The sequence below is a fragment of the Tiliqua scincoides genome, chromosome 3, assembly GCF_035046505.1.
Source record: "Tiliqua scincoides isolate rTilSci1 chromosome 3, rTilSci1.hap2, whole genome shotgun sequence".
NCBI classification, from domain to species: Eukaryota; Metazoa; Chordata; class Lepidosauria; order Squamata; family Scincidae; genus Tiliqua; species Tiliqua scincoides.
Genome location: NC_089823.1, coordinates 100,528,608 through 100,548,374, shown reverse-complemented (window position 1 = coordinate 100,548,374; position 19,767 = coordinate 100,528,608). Strand labels below are relative to the sequence as shown.

At 42.3% G+C, this 19,767-nt stretch overlaps 1 protein-coding gene across 4 annotated transcripts in view; it reads right to left on the bottom strand.

Annotated features, from left to right (window-relative positions):
• LOC136644003 (fibroblast growth factor 14) overlaps positions 1-19,767 on the bottom strand; it is a 346,427-nt gene that overhangs the window by 5,797 nt on the left and 320,863 nt on the right. The window lies entirely within an intron of this gene.

The window sequence follows — 19,767 nt, the reverse complement described above, 5'->3', positions numbered from 1 at the left end:
GCAGTATCGGTGACAGTGATGCAATCAATATCCCACCCCCGTCCTGGCCATGATCCCCCAACCTGGGTCCACTCGGGCTTACACCAGCTAAATAAAAGCCACAGGTCTGAGTAGACCCAAAATCCTGCACAGTCTTATCCCAGGGCAAGTGAACAAATGTTCTCTTACCCCAAGGAGGCCTCCAGGACCCAAATCTCCCTGCAGGAAGCAGCGCCTTGGCATAGCTCCGTTGCTGCCCGAGGAGTTATGTAGGATTGAACTGCCCATTCAATAGCTTTACAGGAGATGAAGATTTAAACCAATCATCAAAAACAATAGTGCAATAAATTGTTTTTTATTATCATTTATTTACTAAATTTCTACCTTGCTTTATCTCCCTGAAGGGCATTCAGAGTGACATCAGTCACTTTGATACATTCAAATGCATCAGTCGTGTATATTTCTCATTCTTGGAGACTTCCAAGGCAAAGACTTGCCATGCAACTAATTTGTAAAAAAAGTCATCTGCTGTTTAGAGATGAAAATTACTATGCAGAAGAAGTGTGTAAAATCTCGATCGCATTGCTAACAAAATACATTACAAAAGAATTGCTGTTGCTAAAAGACTCCTCACAACTATAGTTGATGGTTTTCAGTTGGACATTCAGCACCCTGCTAGGCAAAAATATGTCGAGTGCCACGCATAATTCTCAAAACCCACCAGAATAAGTACCAAAAGGGAAAATTTTCTGGGTATAAATGTTCTATGTACAAGCAATTAAGCGCAGTTTAATGCTGCAGTCTATTTTCTTAAATTATTGCTTTCATAAATGGTTGGCTCTGCTTTGACTAGAAGTTAAAAAAAAACATCCAGAAAACTAAATATAACCTAAAAGTGAAGCTGAAAGTCTTTAAAAATTGTACATACTGAAGATGACTGAATTTATTTTAAGTACATTCTCAGGTGTTCCTCACAGAATATTTTGAGATTTTATTGAGAAGCAATAAAAATAGGAAGATGGCCAAGCCTCTAAGGGCAGCCAATAATTTCAAAATGGTAAAAGTTTTGCTACTATTTCTCTGAATGGTTATTTTATGGAATGAGGAAGGGTTTTCAGTCATTGTACCTATTTCATTAAGCCTCAGCCTCACATCTTGGCAAGAGGCTAGTTCTTCATTCCCACATCCTTTGAATGCTTGCTCTCTTTGGAGAAAATGTAAAGATGGGCCACATCTGAAGAAAAGTCTGTTCATTTGGAGACAGGACCAAACAATCAATATAAGCCGCTTCATTGCACAAATTTGAGGTACTCCGAATGCCAATAAAGATGGCTGCCACATTGTGTATTATGGACACTGAAACAAACAGTAGGCCTTCTCTAGGTTGCATTGAAAACTGAGGTCTTCTCTAGCTTGCACTGAAAATCCTAAGGATCGGAGACAACAGCTAGATATACCTGGTGTGTATAGGATACCCTGTGAGTATAATCATGTCTACACAGGCACCACCAAATGTTCTATAAAAACCAGACTTGCAGAACATGAGAGGCACTGCCATTTAATGCACTTGGATCAATCAGCAATAGACAGCATACAATAGAAACAGGTCATCAAATACATTTCAAAGTCACACAAGTTCTTTTCAGTAATAGATTTTATTTCCCAAGGCTTTACAGAGAAGCTATCAAAATAATTAAACATCCCCAAAACATCAACAAAATGTTGTTTTGGCTCCACATATTAGCAATACGTGGCTTCCAGTTCTAAAAAGAACAGGCATTAAAGAACTTTATAAGGAAGAGGTTTCCAGTAGAGATAGGATACTATGATTAGGCTGAGTTTGCTTTAAGAACACAGCAGTAAAATGGAACCCTAAGCACCTGGAAGGTACTGCTGTTTCTGGCTTGCTCTCTTAGCAAACAATGTGTCCTGTCTATGTGTGTTTTTCTTGACAAAGTTCTGAAAAAACAAAATGAAATGTTGGACTTTTTTTAACAATATGGATTCTAAGTCTTTGACACAACCATGGTCTTCTCGCCCGAATAAATATACGCTAAATTGTTGAGTTACAAAGCTGTTGACATAGTACCACTGAGGAGGTGACTTTTTCCCCATTCTGTTTTAAACAGCAGAAGGCAAGTGTGCAAAATGAGCCAAAACTATTGGTCCATTCCTATTGGCACTTTGGCCTTTGCTCTGCTCCATTTGGGTTTTCCTTATGTTCCAAACATGCTTGGCATTGTTCCTGCAATGCTTGGGCATTTCCTTCAGCATGGGAAAAGATATAAGACCATAAGAAGAGTCCTGCTGAATCAGGTCCAGGGCCCATCTAGTCCAGCTTCCTGTATCTCACAGTGGACCACCAGATGCCTCAGGGTCAAATCCTATCCAATTTTCCAGTCTCGGTGCAACTGTGCCAGTGGGGCATGCACTGCATCCTGTGGTGGGATGGCAGTCACAGAGGCCTCCTCAAGGTTTGGGAACATTTGTTCCCTTACCTCAGGGCTGCATTGTGGCTACACTGGTGTTGGATAGGATTGGGCCCTCAGGGAACACACACAAGACCACAAGATCCTTGCAGCTCGCTGCTACTTCCCTGAATCTAGCATTCTATTTACGCTCATACCTCCCCTCCCTCCAACGAAGACACCAGAATGGATTGGTGCTACTTTATTAACCACAAGTGACCAATTTTTAATGCATGACGCCTACTGAATATACCTTCCCTCCCTCACCAGTTTGGGGTAGGTGAAAAAAACTACCATCCATGGCCAATTTGGATGACAGAAAAATATTCCTACCTGGCCCTCATAATGAGCTACCAGTCTGTCCGTATCCACCATGGCTTGTAACCTGTGATGAAATTTTCCTCCAGAAATCTGTCAAATTCTGTTTAAAAGGCATCTAGGATGCCATCACCACATACTGTGGCAAGGAGTTCCACAGATAAATCATATGCTGGGTAAAGAAATATTTTCTGTTTGTTCTAATCCTCCCAACACTCAGTCTTAGTGGATGTCCTCTAGTTCTGGTGTTGTGTGAGAGGGAAAAGAGCATCCCTCTATCCATCCCCTGCATAATTTTGTATGTCTCAATCATGTCCCCGCTCAGGTGCTTCTTTTCGAGACTGAAGAGCCTCAAATGCTATAGCCTTTCCTCATAAGGAAGGTGCCCCAGCCCAGTAATCATTTTGGCTGCTCTCTTCTGCACCTTTTCTAGTTCCAATTTGTCCTTTTTAAGTTGTGAGGAACTAAACACAATAGGTGTGGCCATACTATCAATTTGTACAATGGCATTATAATATTAGCTGTTTTATTCTCAATTCCCTTTTTAATGATCTTTAGCATGGAATTAGCCTTCTTCACTGCCGCCGCACATTGGGTTGAACTCTCATTTAGCTGTCCACCAGCGCCCCAAGTCCTCTCTCCTGAGCTGTTATAGATACCTCAGACCCCATTAGCCAATACGTGAAGTTTGGATTTTTTGCCCCAATGTGCATTACTTTACACTTACTTACATTGAACTTCATCTGCCATTTTGCTGCCCATTCTGCCAGTTTGGAGAGATCCTTCTGGAGCTCTTCACAATTCCTTCTGGTCTTCACCACTTGGAAGTTTAGTGTCATCCGCAAACTTGGCCACTTCATTGCTTATCCCTACCTCCAGGTCATTTATGAACAGGATGAAAAGCACAGATCCCTGGGGCACACTGCTTTTCTCCTCTCTCCATTGTGAAAACCACCCATTGACACCCACTCTCTGGTTCCTGGATCTTAACCAATTCCTAATCCATAAGAGGACTTGCCCTCTAATTCCCTGACTATGAAGTTTTCTCAGCAGTCTTTGGTGAGGAACCATGTCAAACGCCTTTTGAAAATCCAGATGCATAATATCCACCAGGTTCTCCCACATCCATGTGCCTGTTGACTTTTTCACAGAATTCTAAAAAGTTCATGAGGCAAAGCTTACCCTTACAGAAGTTGTACTGACTCTTTCTCAGAAAGACTTGTTCATCTATGTGTTTTAAGATTTTTTCTTTAATGTGGCTTTCTACTATCTTACCTGGAACAGATGTTAGGCTGACCAGCCTATAGTTTCCTGGGTCCCATTTCCTTCCTTTGTTAAAGATTGGTGTGACATTAACTATCCTCCAATCCTCTGGGACTGTTGCCTTTTTAAGGGACAAGTTACAAATTTTAGTTAAAAGATCAGCAACTTCATTCTTCAGTTCCTTAATAACTCTTGAGTGGATGCCATCTGGGCCTGGTGATTTATTAATCTTTAATTTATCAATTAGGTCTAAAACATCTACTCTTTTAACTTCTATCTGACTTTAATTCCTTAGTCAGGAGAGACCGTTCAGGTAGTGGTATCTGCCTGAGGTCTTCTGCCGTGAAGACAGATGCAAAAAACTCATTTAATTTCTCTGCTATCTCTAAGTCCCCTTTTATCTCTCCTTTTCCTCCCTCATCATCTACTGGGCCAACCGCCTCTCTGGGAGGTTTCCTACGTCTAATATATTTGAAGAAGTTTTTGTTATGCTCCTTTACGTTGCTGGCCATGTGTTCCTCAAAGTCTTTCTTGACCTCATGTATCACCTTCTTACATTTCTTTTGCCAGAGTTTATGTTCTTTTTTATTCTCTTCATTTGGGCAGGAATTCCATTTACGAAAGGAAGTTTCCTTGCCTTTTACAGCCTCTATAACTTTGCTCGTTAGCTAGCCATGCCGGCACCTTCTTGGACTTAATCGGGCCCTTCTTTCTTTGCAGTACACACTTCTGCCGGGCCTCTACTACCTGTTTTAAACAGCCTCCATGCACTCTGAAGGACTGCACTATATTTACCTTCCCTTTCAACTTCTTTCTAATCAGTTTCTTCTTGAGGGAAGTCCCTTCTTTGGAAGACAAGGGTTTTTGTTTCAGATCTGCTTGACACTCTTCCCCCAACATGCATGGCAAAATGGATCGCAGCATGGTCACTGTTTCCTGGTGGCTCAATAACATTTACATCCCTAAATTCTGTGAGTACCACACAGTATCACCTGAGCTCTGGTGGGCTCCATGACTAGCTGCTCCAAGGCACAGTCATTTAGCATGTCAAGAAATCTGGTCTTTCTTTCATGATCAGAAATCATGAACCAGATATAAATCTTTTAAATAAATAAAATAACCAATGGCTAGATTGTGGCATGCATTCGCATATGTACACTAAGTTAAAAGAAGAATCCCTGTGATTCCAAAGCTTCTGATCATCAGGTTTCAGGATAGTTCCACTCAGAGTGACTATTCCCTGTAAGATTGCCTGTAGTAGTAGTAGTAGTAGCAGCAGCAGCAGCAGTAATATTTATTAAACAAATTGTTATATAATAATAATTTTTAATTGCCCTCATCAACATGATCAAGAAACAGAGGCCATTTGGGAATTCCCTTGTAAAGTCAAATGGGAAATCCTTGACATTTAAGCTGACGTATACTTTTATTAATGTGAGAAATTGTGCAGCCAGTTAGATGACAGATGTAAAATCCACAGAGTTCTGCACTTTTGCAAAAGTAAGCGGAAAAACTGTGATGGACTGACAATCCTTGAATGTTTTCTACAGTACTGTATGCTGCACTTAACTCCTTCCTGGAACTGCCACTAAAACGGTGCCAGACTAAACCCTCCTAGCTACCCACAGGTTTAGCTACCCCCAAGACAAACTAAGAATCACTTGTCTTCCAGCTGCAAGTTTTGACATGTTCAGAGTAACCAAGTGGCCTGCATGGGTGAGATTAGCAGGCTCATTCCTGTCTCTGGTGGGAATCCTATGTCAGACAGAATAGGATTGTAGTCATTTGGTCCAACTCTATTTGCAACTTAGGGCACTAGAATAAGCTTTCTGGTGGTATAAGACCATTTATAGCAGTTGCAGAACATGGCAAGCTATTCCGTGCAGCCTGTCCCAAGGATGCCCCCCAGTGCTGGTAAGTAAGCACAGGGGGTGCGAGAGAGGAATGGGAATGGGGCAGGGGAGAGAGAAATGGGGCAACAATGGGAGCAGGGAGGAGGGACAATCAGGGCCAGGAACAGAGTGGTATCCGCAGGAGTGATGCATGCTGATATGCTATCCCCCTATGCAAGTCTACTCAGAAGCAAGTTCCATTAGAATCAATGGGGCTTACTCCCAGGAAAGTGTGGATAGGATTGTGCTGTCAAGCCCCCAACTTGAATCCATGTGAACTTAGTGATATAGTCCAGATATGCACAACTGCATTGCCAAATGGGAAGTTAAGTATGATTGGGCTGCCATTAGGCATAAGAAATGCAGGAAAACATGAATACGATATGTTATTTTTAGGAATTTTATGGATTGGTATGGGCAATGTTTACTAAAAATTAAAGACAAGAAAAATTCAATAAATACTGTGCCATGTGTGATTAAATATTTTTATTACTTACAAAATAAGTTATCTGTAATGCAGCTAAAGCAAATACTATTTTATTTATGTTTATACCACCCTTCCTCCCAGGAATTCAGGGTGGTGTACATGATTCCTTCCCTGCATTTGTCCTCACAACAATCCTGTGAGATCGGTGAGGCTGAGAGATAAGGACTAGCCCATGTCACCCAGGAAGCTTCATGGCTGAACAGCAATTTGAACCTGGATCATTGAGGTCTGAGTCCTATGCCAGAACATATACTAATATATGACTTGTACTGGCTTGGAAAACTATGAACAAATTTCTTAAGGATTCATCAGACACACAACATGGGCAATTTTAAAATTAATTATTCGTTAGAGCTCAACAAACCCAAGGTCATTTATACAGGTACAGAACATTATTCTAAGCACAAAAAGCACCTTGACTTTGGCACTTACTCTTGCAACAGCATATCATTAAATCTTGTTTAGTTTCAATTGATTGTTCTGTAGCAACAGATTGCAATGGCAAATCTTTATTTTCTTGGATGTCTTTTAAACTCATAAGGTTTTCTTTGCCGTTGGAAGTCAGCAATCTTGAAAGTAGTTGTTTCAGGATACCATTTTGAGTTCTGAGGTAAAAGAAGCTGCCATTTGCCACATCAGTGACACAAGCTATTTGTATTTTCTTAGTCTCTGTCACTGTCAGAAACAGGAATTTGGACAGAAGAAGCTCCTATTTCTGCAATTAAATGCATTATATTTTATGTGCTTCTCATTCCCTTGCTTGTTGAGCAGGCTGTCACGAGACTCTTTTCACCGATTCCTATTTCTCCTTTTTGTACTGCCAAGTGGAGTTGTGCAATGTGATCATTCAGCATTTCCAGGATTTAAGCCGGAAAATAACATGAATATGATTATTATAGTCCTGGCATGTATGAACTCCACTGCTTTTGTTGGAGCAAACAATGCAATGGATTTCATTTGAGGGCAGTGATTGGCATACCAGCAGTTCTTCAATGGTGTACTCTTGGGGACCATCCAATTCAGCCGTCCCACTGAATTGATAATTTTTTTTTCTGGTTTTCCTTTAACTCAACTCCATTTAAAACAATGTAGCAAATGTGATATGTTCAGCCCAATTTTGATACTGTAGATCAGTATCTCTATATCAGTATCCGAGTACCTCACAGTCCAGGTTGGGCTACCTTGTGAATTTGGAACCCATGGAAAATCAAATTTCCAGACAGGGCCTAGGGGAAGGGAGTAAAGCAGGTAATTTCTACCTGAGCCCAGGGTCAAAAAGGGGTCCAGGAGCCAAAGAAGGGAACTCACAAATTTCCTGGGATCTTACATTTTCCTATCTACGCAGACTTGTGGCCCGCATGAGATGCTGGGGACAGTACCACAAGCGTAAGGCTGCAGCTACTGGCAAATCATATATGCAGGGCCGAGGAATGCACACATTACACTCCTTAACACAGCCTCAGATCTGGAAGGAAACTGGCCTGCTACAGTAGCTCTTTGGCTCATAGATCTGCTTGCCATGAAAGAGTGTATAGGAGCTCAGGGACACAGTTGCAGAAGCAGAACTGTAGTTGCAGAACTACGGAACTTGCAGATGCAAGTTTTGGTATGCAAAGGATACTTTTCATTCTAGTGTGAGCCTAAATATGATGCTAATTTTCTACGTGATTTTCTATATTTGAAAGATTTTAGAGAGGCTTAGGAGTGTGTTTGGCTTTCTGTATTATTGTATCTAGATGCAGATGCCACATGGGTGGGTAGATCTGGGCTCCAAAGACTTTTCAGGCTGTCTCCGCCCTCCCCCACCCTGTTTTGCCTCCCCCTTGCCCCATTCTGCTTGCCCATCACCACCCTCACCCGCTCTGTTTCACCCCTCCCCCTGATAAAATTCCTCTCAGAGGCCCTATCCACAGGTACTGAATTCACATATAAAAAGAGCCGACCTGTATTTATTGATCAACTTATATTCCACCTTGCTCCAAAAGGGAGAGAGAAGGGAATTACCCAGAGCCTCTGGGGCATGGAGATGCTTGGGAATCTAGAGCACACTTACTTTCCTGAAGTTTTGTTTCTTTGTTTACATGTGGAGGGGAATATCTCCCCACTTCCATGGCAAAAGTTGGAGAGAGAGAGAGAGAGAGAGAGAGAGAGAGAGAGAGTCTTTTCCCCACCCCCACGAGTTTAGGGCCTCAAGTATACTGGAAACCAAACATCAACAGGATACAAATCAGTGTAGTGAATTTTCTCCTCCAAAATTCCTTAAAGGTTCCTTAAAAGCCAAAATTTCTTAAAAGCCACAAGAATGAAGTGAGACCCCTCCCATGCTCCTTGCCTCACCTTAAAGTTGCCTCAAACCAAGAGTCTGCATCTGGAATGCATTCTAGGAGCCTGACCACAGTTCTTCTCCCCCAGCCTGTCAGATTTTTAAAGTGCTGATGGAGAAGTAGGAAGGGCAGGTTGAGGCGGGGATGGGGGTGGATGGTGAGATCTGCAACCATTGCAGCTGGTGGAGCTGGGCTTATCTAGACTGGCGAGCCAGGTAAGGCAAGGATTATGCCAGAAGGAACCTTGGCTCTCTTCTCTGAAACTCAACAGTAGCATCAGCTCAGAGGCAGCTGCTCTATTTCCAATCATCCGATTCTTTCATGCAATATGAACAGAAAAAAATGCCCCATAGAGGTGCTACATTAATGTGTCACTTCTTTGCTATCATATGGCAATTGCCTTGGGAGGGAGGGGAGGGGCAGAGAATAAGCAAGAGGGAGGGAGATTGAGAAAGAGGTTCAAGAGGGCCAGTGAAAAGGCATAATCCCACTTGAATATTAGGAAAGCAGTACAGAAAGCTTAGTTTATAATATAGCACTATAGAGTTCGTACATAAATACATACTTTCTTAATCCAACTTCATTTGAAATATGTCTCTCTTGCTGGCCAAACATGTGAAAGCGTGGAAAGCTATACAACACTATTTCATAAACGAAGTCGCACAAATTGCACTTCTGGTCTTAATTTGCAAATTGCGCTATTTCAAAAACATCCAAATTAAGATTTCGTAAATCGAAAGATGCAAATAAATATCTAAAATCATAACAGCCTTTAAAAAGAAGAAGTTGGAAAGCAGACATCTGGAGAATACCAGTATGAGTTCTCCTTGCCTACCATTTCACTGTTAATTTTGCTTTTTGCAAATATTAGGGTATGGTCTATTGCTGATCTCTGTCTAGGCACAGCTTCATAAGGGGGAAAAAGGAATGTCACTGGGCCTAACGGAACTCTCTCAGCCCTCCCAGCAGGCCCTTGGCATTCATGCACTGCAACATGCGCCAGTGTTTATAATGGAAGATGAGTGATCACTTCTAGAGTTGCCAACTCTGACTGAAGCTATCACTGGAAATTTTTTTCCAACCTAATTCAGTATTGAAAATTCCTGGAGGCCCTTTTAAAATTTCCAAGATTTTTTTTTCAGTAGCCACCTGGAAATTGAGGCTGATTCCTGGAGACACCTGATCAAGGAGTCTTGAGGTTGGTAACTTATCTCCCAGAATGCAATCTACTCATCCCCATGTCCTCAGTTTGTAAGTTTACGTCATAAAGCAGTGGTTCCCAAACTGGTGGATTGTGACCCACAAACCAGGGAAGCACTTGGCCCTGGCTCCTTAAAGGGCAGGGTGGGGGGATGGCAGCCATGCAATCTCCAGGATCACACTGCTGCTGGGGACAGAGGATGGGGGGTTTTACTTACCTACAGCAAGTGCCAGCCTCCTGCGGGGTGCAGGGAGCCCTGCAGATGCCTTCTCAGGTTTCCCCAAACCTCCGATTAACTAAAAATAGTGATAGGAAACCACTTCCAGTTTTCAATTGTGAAACCTGGAAGTGGATTCCAGTCTCTATTTTTAGTTAACTGGAAGCTTGGGGAGACCTGCCGTGGGGACCGCAGGGCTCCCTGCACCCCCTGTTGGCTGGTTCTAGCTGTAGATAAAACCTCCCTTCTGTCCCCAGCAACAGTGAGATCCTGGGGACACAGCCCCTCCCTTACAAAGATTCATGTGGTTCTCAACTCCTCCATAAGAGTTGGGAACCATTGCTAAAAGGCTATATGCTGCAGCATGATGCATACCCCCCCTTAAAGAAAAAAATAGTGAACAAGTAACTTGCACTTTACTTTTCTCCTGCTGCAAAGTTACCCAGCTCTCCATTAGTTGCATGTGGTCAATCACAATATGTGGTCACAATATTAGCCCACATTGGGTTAGCACCATGTTTGTGCTCTTTTTAGTACTAACATCTTTTTTTTGTTTTTGCACTTTCTTAGGAAAGGCTGTAATAATAAACAGAATATCATAAATCCTGAAGCAAGGATTTCATCTTCTGCTCCTGTCAACAATAACAAAGAAGTGCAAATGTTAAGGAAACATTATCCACCCACACATTGTCTGCCTCTTGCCTAACACTTTGCAGACTCACAACTTTTGAAAAACACCCACAGTCTGCTTACGTCTCACCAATAAAATAAAATAAAGTAAGAGTTCTTTGTCAATTTAGCCCTCTACATAACACAAGCAGATTCAACTCGCACTTACAAGATCAACAGACATTTTTTTCTGAAGCAGAATCATAATATGGAATTCTTGTGAGTGCGATTTTACTTTGCAATATGAGGACTTTGTCACGTTTTATCATGTTTTATTGCCGATACCCAAGTAGCCACACAGGGCACGATAAGGCTACTTCCTGGTCCTGCATTTCCCTAACTGCAAAACTATGGCAAATAAGAGTGAAATTCCAATTTAGTCCACTGATATCAGTTATACATCATGGCTATAATTCAGCTATGCAGTTCCATGAAAAACAAGCTAGTGTGGTAAAAGCTAGTAAAATAGTTGCAGGCAACCTAGCGATTCCTTATTGTAACCACATTCTAGGACCAGTATGCAAACAGCTAATATAGACTCATCCAAAGACTACTCATGTGACCAGTGACTTTTTTTTTTACTTTAAACAGCTGCCCCCCCCCTCTTCCTTAGGCACATCACTAACTGTTTTTCAGGCTTCCCTCTGTTTCCCAAAGCACCTTGCTATGTCACAAGGGTGACTGATGTTTATAAAAAACAAGCCTAAAGTCCTCCTTGAACTCACATACTAGTTTTACAATTGCAACCTGGCCAGAGCCCCAAGATTGAAGAAGGGGGGGGGAGAGAGAAAAGCTATACATACTCGCCTATAAGTCGAGAAATTTCTGCCAATAAATCAAACTTAGATCATCTCCTTGCCTTATCTGCAAGGTCAGGGCTGTTCAGGCAGGCTGCAGCACCAGGAGAAGCAAGAAGACAATGCATAGATAATTAGAGGGCTATTAGTCTCCATGGCAACCCCTCCAGGGCAAGCTGCAGCCAAAGTTAACTTTCTATTTTGGAAAATAGAAAGCCAGGGCGTAAGGTTTCCATTTAAATCAAGCAAGCCTTGTTCTCTTTAGCAGACCCTTCTGCACCCTCATTTCATTTTGCAAATGTTTGGCAGAGGTCTGGTTTTTAAAACCCCAGGGTGTAATCCTCATTTCTGTTTGAAACGAAGTCTACAATTCAGTGCACCATTACTTAAGAATAACACCCATGGAAAGCAATGGGGTCTATTTCTGAGTAATTAGATTTGCAGCTATGTGTAGCTGTGCTTGTTCATGCTCACTGCATGCCTCTCCACTGAACTGCACTCTCCCAGTTATGCATTATATTTTGTCTACGTAGAGTCTCAGGTTTAACACACCAAGCACCTTAAAGAAGGATTTGATTAATGGTTTTACTGATATGTTGTTTACAGGGGATTTACTCTGATAGTATGGACAAAAAGGTTGTGAAGACCATAATTTAAAAAGTTAATGATTAAAAACGTATCTTACGATCTTTTACTAAATTTTTAATAAATTAAAGATTGTGCAGTTCCTGGGTAACAATTACTGATAGGTTATTTTTCAGGATCTGACTTCAGGTGAAATCAGACAAAACTACAGTCAGACGCCCCCCTAAGTTTAAGCTTCCCCAACTTATCCGAGGGTCATAGAAAATTTCATGATTTCTTTGCTCAAAACTGCTCTCTGTGAGATTGCCTTATATTCTTATCTGTGAGATTGCCTTATATTCGGGTGTCTGTGGTGATATGGAAACAATTTGTTATGAAAAACTGAAACTTGATTGTCAGGTTCTAAACCAGGTGTACTGCTGCTACCTGTGTTGTGCTGACGTCGTATGGCAAAGTTGGAGTGTCCTCTCCAGTGCCTCCGACGCATCCTCGGCATCATCTGGCAGGACAAAGTTCCAAACAACACAGTCCTGGAACGAGCTGGAATCCCTAGCATGTATGCACTGCTGAAACAGAGATGCCTGCGTTGGCTCGGTCATGTCGTGGGAATGGATGATGGCCAAATCCCAAAGGATCTCCTCTATGGAGAACCCGTGCAAGGAAAGCGCCCTATAGATAGACCACAGCTGCGATACAAAGACATCTGCAAGAGGGATCTGAAGGCCTTAGGAGTGGACCTCAACAAGCGGGAAACCCTGGCCTCTGAGCGGCCCGCTTGGAGGCAGGCTGTGCAGCATGGCCTTTCCCTGTTTGAAGAGACACTTGGCCAACAGACTGAGGCAAAGAGGCAAAGAAGGAAGGCCCACAGCCAGGGAGACAGACCAGGGACAGACTGCACTTGCTCCCAGTGTGGAAGGGATTGTCACTCCCGAATCGGCCTTTTCAGCCACACTAGACACTGTTCCAGAACCATCATTCAGAGCGCGATACCATAGTCTTTCGAGACTGAAGGTTGCCAACTAACCTAAACCAGGTGTATGTGGTTCAGGTTTTTACATAGATATTCAGCCACAATTTGCAACAGCAAAGCACTTCATGCATGTTGTCAATCAAGATATTCCAGATTTACCTGCAGGTTGCCCGTTGTGTCCTAAATGATGGGATTTCTGAACTAGGCAATCTGCAATGTTTGAAGTGGTCCAATTGACCAAACAACAAGAAACAAACATTAAGTGATTGTGATATGAAGCTTATGCCACTCAAACAATCCTATCCTTGTCAGGAAAGTTCAACAACCTATGAGGAAGTTCTAATTACAACTTATATATGAACGATGGTGCTCAGTGAATAGGTGTTTCAAGATGAATGCAGATTGAAATGCTTATAGAAGAAATGTAGCATTTGTGATGGTACGTAATGTACTCATGCCCTAATTCTATTCCCCATCTATGTGATACAGTAGTGCCAGCAGAGTGCACACTGCATCCAGTGGTGGTAGAGGTGGCCAGATGGTCTGGGAGAGGAAAGTTGAAATATTTTTGATGTACTTCCCCATAAGCTCCCCCGCCATGAGTTTCCTCAGACCTATGCCAGCTATTCAGATGGTGTAAGTCCAAGGAGTCTTGGGGCTGTGTCAGATCAGGACAAGGGGGACAGGATCCCAACATGTAAGACTGCCACCGAGATCCAGCCCCTCCTGCCCTCAAACCACTTCCTGCCTACCCCACTCTTCCCCAACTGTCCATGTCCCACCCCCACTGTCACCTTACTTGCTTTGGGGCAATTTGAGTGTTCCTTCAGCAGCAGCATGTGGCATGCCATTTTGCGACACCACAACAGGACTTTGAGCGGCAGACGGTGAGATCCACTGCTATAAGTCTAAGATAGGACTTACTCTCATTAATTAATGACTATCAGTTTTGTCAGTTAAACAAAACACAATATGTTTTGAATTGTAATTTGTTTCATCAAAATCAAAACAAATGGCTTTCATGGATATACTAGTCTGCATTTGTTCACAGTTGGAAGGGTCTCCACTTATAACTTCAGATATAACAGAAAATAAAATGGAATTACTTTTATGGTCAGTCAGCCAGCAGAACTCTCAATGAAAAACAGATATTCTATAATGGTTCAGTTGTACAGCAAAGGTAAAAAAGATAGGATAGCTTCCATGTTTGCTGGATGTAGGAACAAGGCAAATCTCTTGATACAAACATGATTTACACATACTAAAAGCATTGCTCTTAATAAGCTGACTACAGATTAGTTAATCGGAGTGGTTGGATCTAATCCGATTTGGTTAAACTGCAGTACTCTGACTTAAGCTGATATAGTCTCATTCAAATTAACAGAACTAAACCATCTTAAATACCAGCATTTTAGCTTAACTGGGCTAAGGACAAAATTGTTATGCACATTACAATCAATGTAACAAAATAAGTTTAATTCCAACTACTAGTTTGAAGATTGGGCTGCCCTTGACCTTAATATGCTGCAGATTGGCTTAGGCTACAATCCAAAACACACTGATTGGGAAGTAAACTACTGAAATCAATGATCCTGAAAGCTGCTTTGGCCACAGCATGCTGGGATGGAGGACATAGGACTGGTCCTGCTCCTTGTGCAATGCTCAAATTGGAGATCTACTCTCCTTTATGAAGAGAAACAAGAACTCCAAATGCAGGTATGTGTCCCTCCTTTGGCTACTATATAAGAAGGATATTATAAAGAAGGACTAAGAATTATCAGGACTGTTGACACTTCAAACATCACATCTGCTTTGACCCTATTGCCTTAAAACAGTGATTCCCAAAGTGAGGGTCGCGACCCACCAATGGGTAGCGACCTGATTGTTGCTGGGTCATGATACAGAAACTGATAAACTGAGAGCTAACTAGGAAATGTATTGAGCCCTATGGAAAGTGAAACTGAGTCACATGCATATTTTTACTCATGAGCAGGTGACTGTGCTTCAGTGCACTTTGAAGGGCAGGCTGAGAGGAACACTACACCACCAGAACGGCCCTGATCTGCTGACTGTCCTAAAAAACACTCCAGAAGAAAGTCTCCCCTCCTCCAAGATGACAAGGAAAATGTATTGAGTCCTATGGAAACTGAAACAGAGCAGCATGGGTAGGGTAGCAGCATGGGCAGGCAAATATCCCTTGGCTCCTATCAAAGGCCTGGTGAAGGGGGATGCAAGGCCACCAGAACGGTCCTGATCTGATGAATATGGAACTCAACAAATGCTTCAGAAGGTTTCCCCCAACATAGTAAAAAGGATGAAAACAGAGGTTTGAGCAGTTGGTAAGGTGAAACTAAAGCTAGGTGGGTCCCAACAGAATGTCATTTTAAAAAGTGGGCCCCAGGGTTAAACAGTTTGGGAATCACTGCACTGCCTTAAAGGAAGAAGGGGATAGGATTCTCTCTCTCTCTGTTGTTAAACATAGCTAGAAAGATCTATATCATCTGGTAGGACTATGAATCCCCAGCACGAGAGGGGGAAACCACACACATTGTGTTGCAAATCCTAGTGGGTGAGAATGTCCCTGTATTTTTTCTCTCCTATTAGAAGAAATGGAGTTTTCTGTCTGCTAGTAGAAGGATGGGGAAGAGCCTTTCAAGGTGTGACAGCTTGGAAAAGTAGGTTGATAATTAGTATTTTGGGTTTGTGGAGATTGCTGGTTTGAACTTTTAGCTCTATCTGTGTAGCCTCTATAATTACAATCTGGGAAAATATGTTCACTTCAACATCTGCTCCTAGATTTTGGAGCAACTTGGCTGTACTGTCACTTCAGCAGTTCCTTCCTAGAGGAAAGCAGCTTCGTTGACCCAGTGTCTTGGCCTGACTCCAGCACCACAAAGCAGAAGATGGGTGTACGTTTAAAATGAAAAGGAGGCTGGCTCAAAAGACCTGTCACTGTCTCCTTGGGTCTTTGTAAGAACCAAGCAGAGAAAAATAAGCTATTTGGAGCCAAGGCAGATTTATCTTCATTCTCCCAGTTGATGTTGCTGCAATCCTCTTCCAGCTTGTTCCCAGCAAGTCAGAAAAGAATCAGATTGGATAAGGATCTGAAGAGCGCAGCGCACAGATGAGTTGGGTGCTTGGCCATTTACCACCTCTCCAAAGGTGCTGCTCCACAAGACCATTTCAGGTCCCTTCATAACAAAGCCAGCCCTGGCTAGACCGCCTGAGTCATGAAAAGGGGAAGAGTGGCTTGTTGAGCTCAGAGGTCCACAGCTAGTGCCATGCCAAACCCCTGAACCAAAGAGTGGGAGACTTTGTGGATGTGAAATTTTGGGTGTTTGTGTTGTTGAGTTACTGACTTCCATAGCCTTGAGCAGTAAAAGACAGATTAGAAGACTCAAATCAGTACTTTCAGGAATAAAAAGCATCACTGTGGTAATTTTTCCCTTTCAAAATAAAGCCAATCGGGGGCTGATGGGACAACGATCAGCTGGTTGTCCTATGCTGTTCACATGCTTCTTGAATTCAATTCACAATGAACTAAACGTTTTGTGAAAGAATACTGCTTGTTTTGACAGAAACTATCTTTTCTGTGGATGACAGAAGAATAACTGGACAGCAAGAGGTACGAGGATTCCTGGACAGGGGCAAAATGCTAAGTTTTTCAGGAGTCTGAATGCCCATGTAAAGCGACCCCCTCCCCCTCACCTTTGCCTTGGAGTAGGGAGAGCGGAGCAGAGGCATTTCCTCCACTTCACTCTCCCTGTTCTGAATGGCTCTGAAGGTGAGGGGCCATTTATACCATCAGTGTGCAGAATGGTAAGCAGCACAGATTTCCTTGCTTTGAATGTGCTTTTGTGCAGATAAGTTAAGCGCAGATTATCAGTTAGAAAAGAATAGATTAATATACCTTTGGATTCATTTCCTCAGGTTAAAAATATAGAAATTGATCCCTTCTCTAATTCTGATATCTTGGCTTAAATACAGAGTGTGGGTCCCTAATCTCCCCCCAGCTGATTGGTACTGTTGGCAGTGATCCTGCTAGCTTCTTCCATTATCAAATCCTTGCAGAGTCTTGGGTAGAGAGCCTGTTTGCAGAGGGTAAAAGGACATCATCACCACTGCCATCCAGTGTGGGGGTGCTAGGGACCCAACATGCCATTGGGGTTCCACATGCAGGGCTTTGCCACAGGACCCCAGCAATGTGGCAGCATATAACTTGGCTTCTCCTCCTTCTCCTGTCCTCTTTACAGGCCAGTGGAAACATCCCTTACAGGCCCTAAGATTTACATGATGATCCATTGTTAATATGGAAAACACAGCAGGAGGCAGAAGGAGTGGAGCAAAATACAGTATGTTGTTCCTTGTCCGTGCATTTATTTACAGTGTGAAAATTGGGAGGGGGGGGGGAGTTTATAAAATCAGATATTATAAATGATACCAAGCAAGTCTACTTATGAGACCATGTGATATCTAAATATGCCTACCAAGAATGGACGTGATCTGCATTTTGCAACTCCTAGTTAACAAAAATGGTAGTAATATGACTTTAATCTTTTCTCTGCTTGAAACACTACACCCACAGACTTCTTCATTCACAGTACACCTACACTGGAAGAACAAATTACCTGCTAATGATATGTGTACCAGAGATGGCAGAGATAACAGTTTTGCTAGAAGACTTCAACTTGTACAGTTCACTGAAAAATTGCAGCTTTTTCTCTGCCTCACTGTGTTAGCCTGGTAGTTATGCAGTTTTAAAATGGGCTTTCCCTTGTTTCAAACTACAGTTGTTTGGGAAATTGGATGTTCAAACTTTCCTAAAAAACATGGCTGATCTAAGATGTATACTGACATTTCCATGGCTCCAGAGGGATTGTAATCCAGTTGTTACAAGGCCAATGGCCTGCTCAGGAAAATTCACATATTTGAATAGCTTCTTGTGAAGTCCACAGCCAAACTATAAACAATTGTCATTCAGGAACAAGTGCTTTCAGAAGTATGAAATATGCTCTGTGCTTATTATGTGATAACCTGAATTTAGCAGCTGAATTCTATCCTTTCCCTCTCCACAGCATGCAGCTGAGCCAAAATGGGCTGCGCTGCATGCTATTGGGGGGGGGAGGTGATGGGGGGGTGTTGGGTGAGGAAAGGGAAAATATTTTCCCCAATGGATCTGCTCGAACCTGTGCTAGTCAAAAGAGACAAAGGGCGTGTGTTGGCTGGCACCAGAGGGGATAGCATCTGGCACAAGTCACTCATGCCAGGTCCACGCTTCTTGCTTCTGATGCCACCCCAGGTTCCCATCCCACTCTGATCCTCCCACCCCCTTCCCATTCACATATAAATTCACTAGTTTTGAGCGAGTTCACTACTGCTGGAACACTAATTCTGGCAGCAGTCCTAAAAGTAGGTTTTGTGAGCATCAGTAGGATTTAATTTTGAATTTGTAATTTGTGCCTGTCTGTGATTCACAAATTTTTTATTTGTAAATAGAAATAGTGCAATCCTCCATAATGGGAAAACAAGCAATTTCACTGCTCCCTATACTGGGGTCAAGTTAATTGCTAACCCAAGAAGAATCATAAGGAGTGAAGGAAGGTGCATGTGTCACACCTGTGCACATGTGTCTGGTCCCTTACATCTCCACCTTCTTCCAAGGCAAAGGATACTAATCCCACACCTTTCCAATGTATAATGAGAAAGGGTTCCACTGCAAAGGGACCTTTTGCATCAATATTACTGGAGGCAGGGCAGTAAAAGTATTTCAGTGATTAAAGCTACACACCATGCTTAAGTATTTCCCTATTAAAAAAAATAAATCAGAATTAAGTGTTTCATGCTACCAAAAGTCTAAAAGCTGGGCTCAGTAGAATGCCTTTTGGGGGAGGGAAGAGGAGCCTCATGGCATACCAAATGAAGACTTGTTCTTGAAATCATTATGGATGTCTGTTAGCTAAAGCAGAACAGAACTGATGCTCCTCAGAGCCAAATTGCTTGCATACAGATTTAGTTTTGAAGCTTTTTCCTCCTCCTGATTGATTAGCAGGTATCATTAGACACATGAATTGCTCCATCTAATCAGATGATAAAAGATTATTCATGTGATGAGCTTATAATTTGAATAAATTCTGAGTGGCATCATCAAATGCTAATTAAATTCTAGACTTTCTTTTTTATAATTGGTATCAGGGGAGTATTCTATACATAATTTTGAATCAAGGGAAAAAAAAACCCTCCCAAGATCTTCTTTTCATACACACTTAATTGCATGGTGCCAATTAAAGCACACTCATCCCAATCCACATATGGTGCTGGTACCGGGAGAACCTCATACTCAAGCAGAACGAGAGGTGGGAAAGACATTATATCCAGCAGCCTGTTGTGATGTAACCGTGCTAAAGTAACACCTGAAGCATGCCTGATAGGAGGATATTACAGCTCCATGCTAAGGTAGACTATCAAACATGCTCAGATTATACACTGTAGCTAAAAAGCAAAGGATTGGAAGCAACAAATATTTCTCCTTCATTTGTTCTCCATCGTCAACCTTCCCATGAAATACTCTTTTGGTATTTTGAAAGTGTTAGTGCTGGT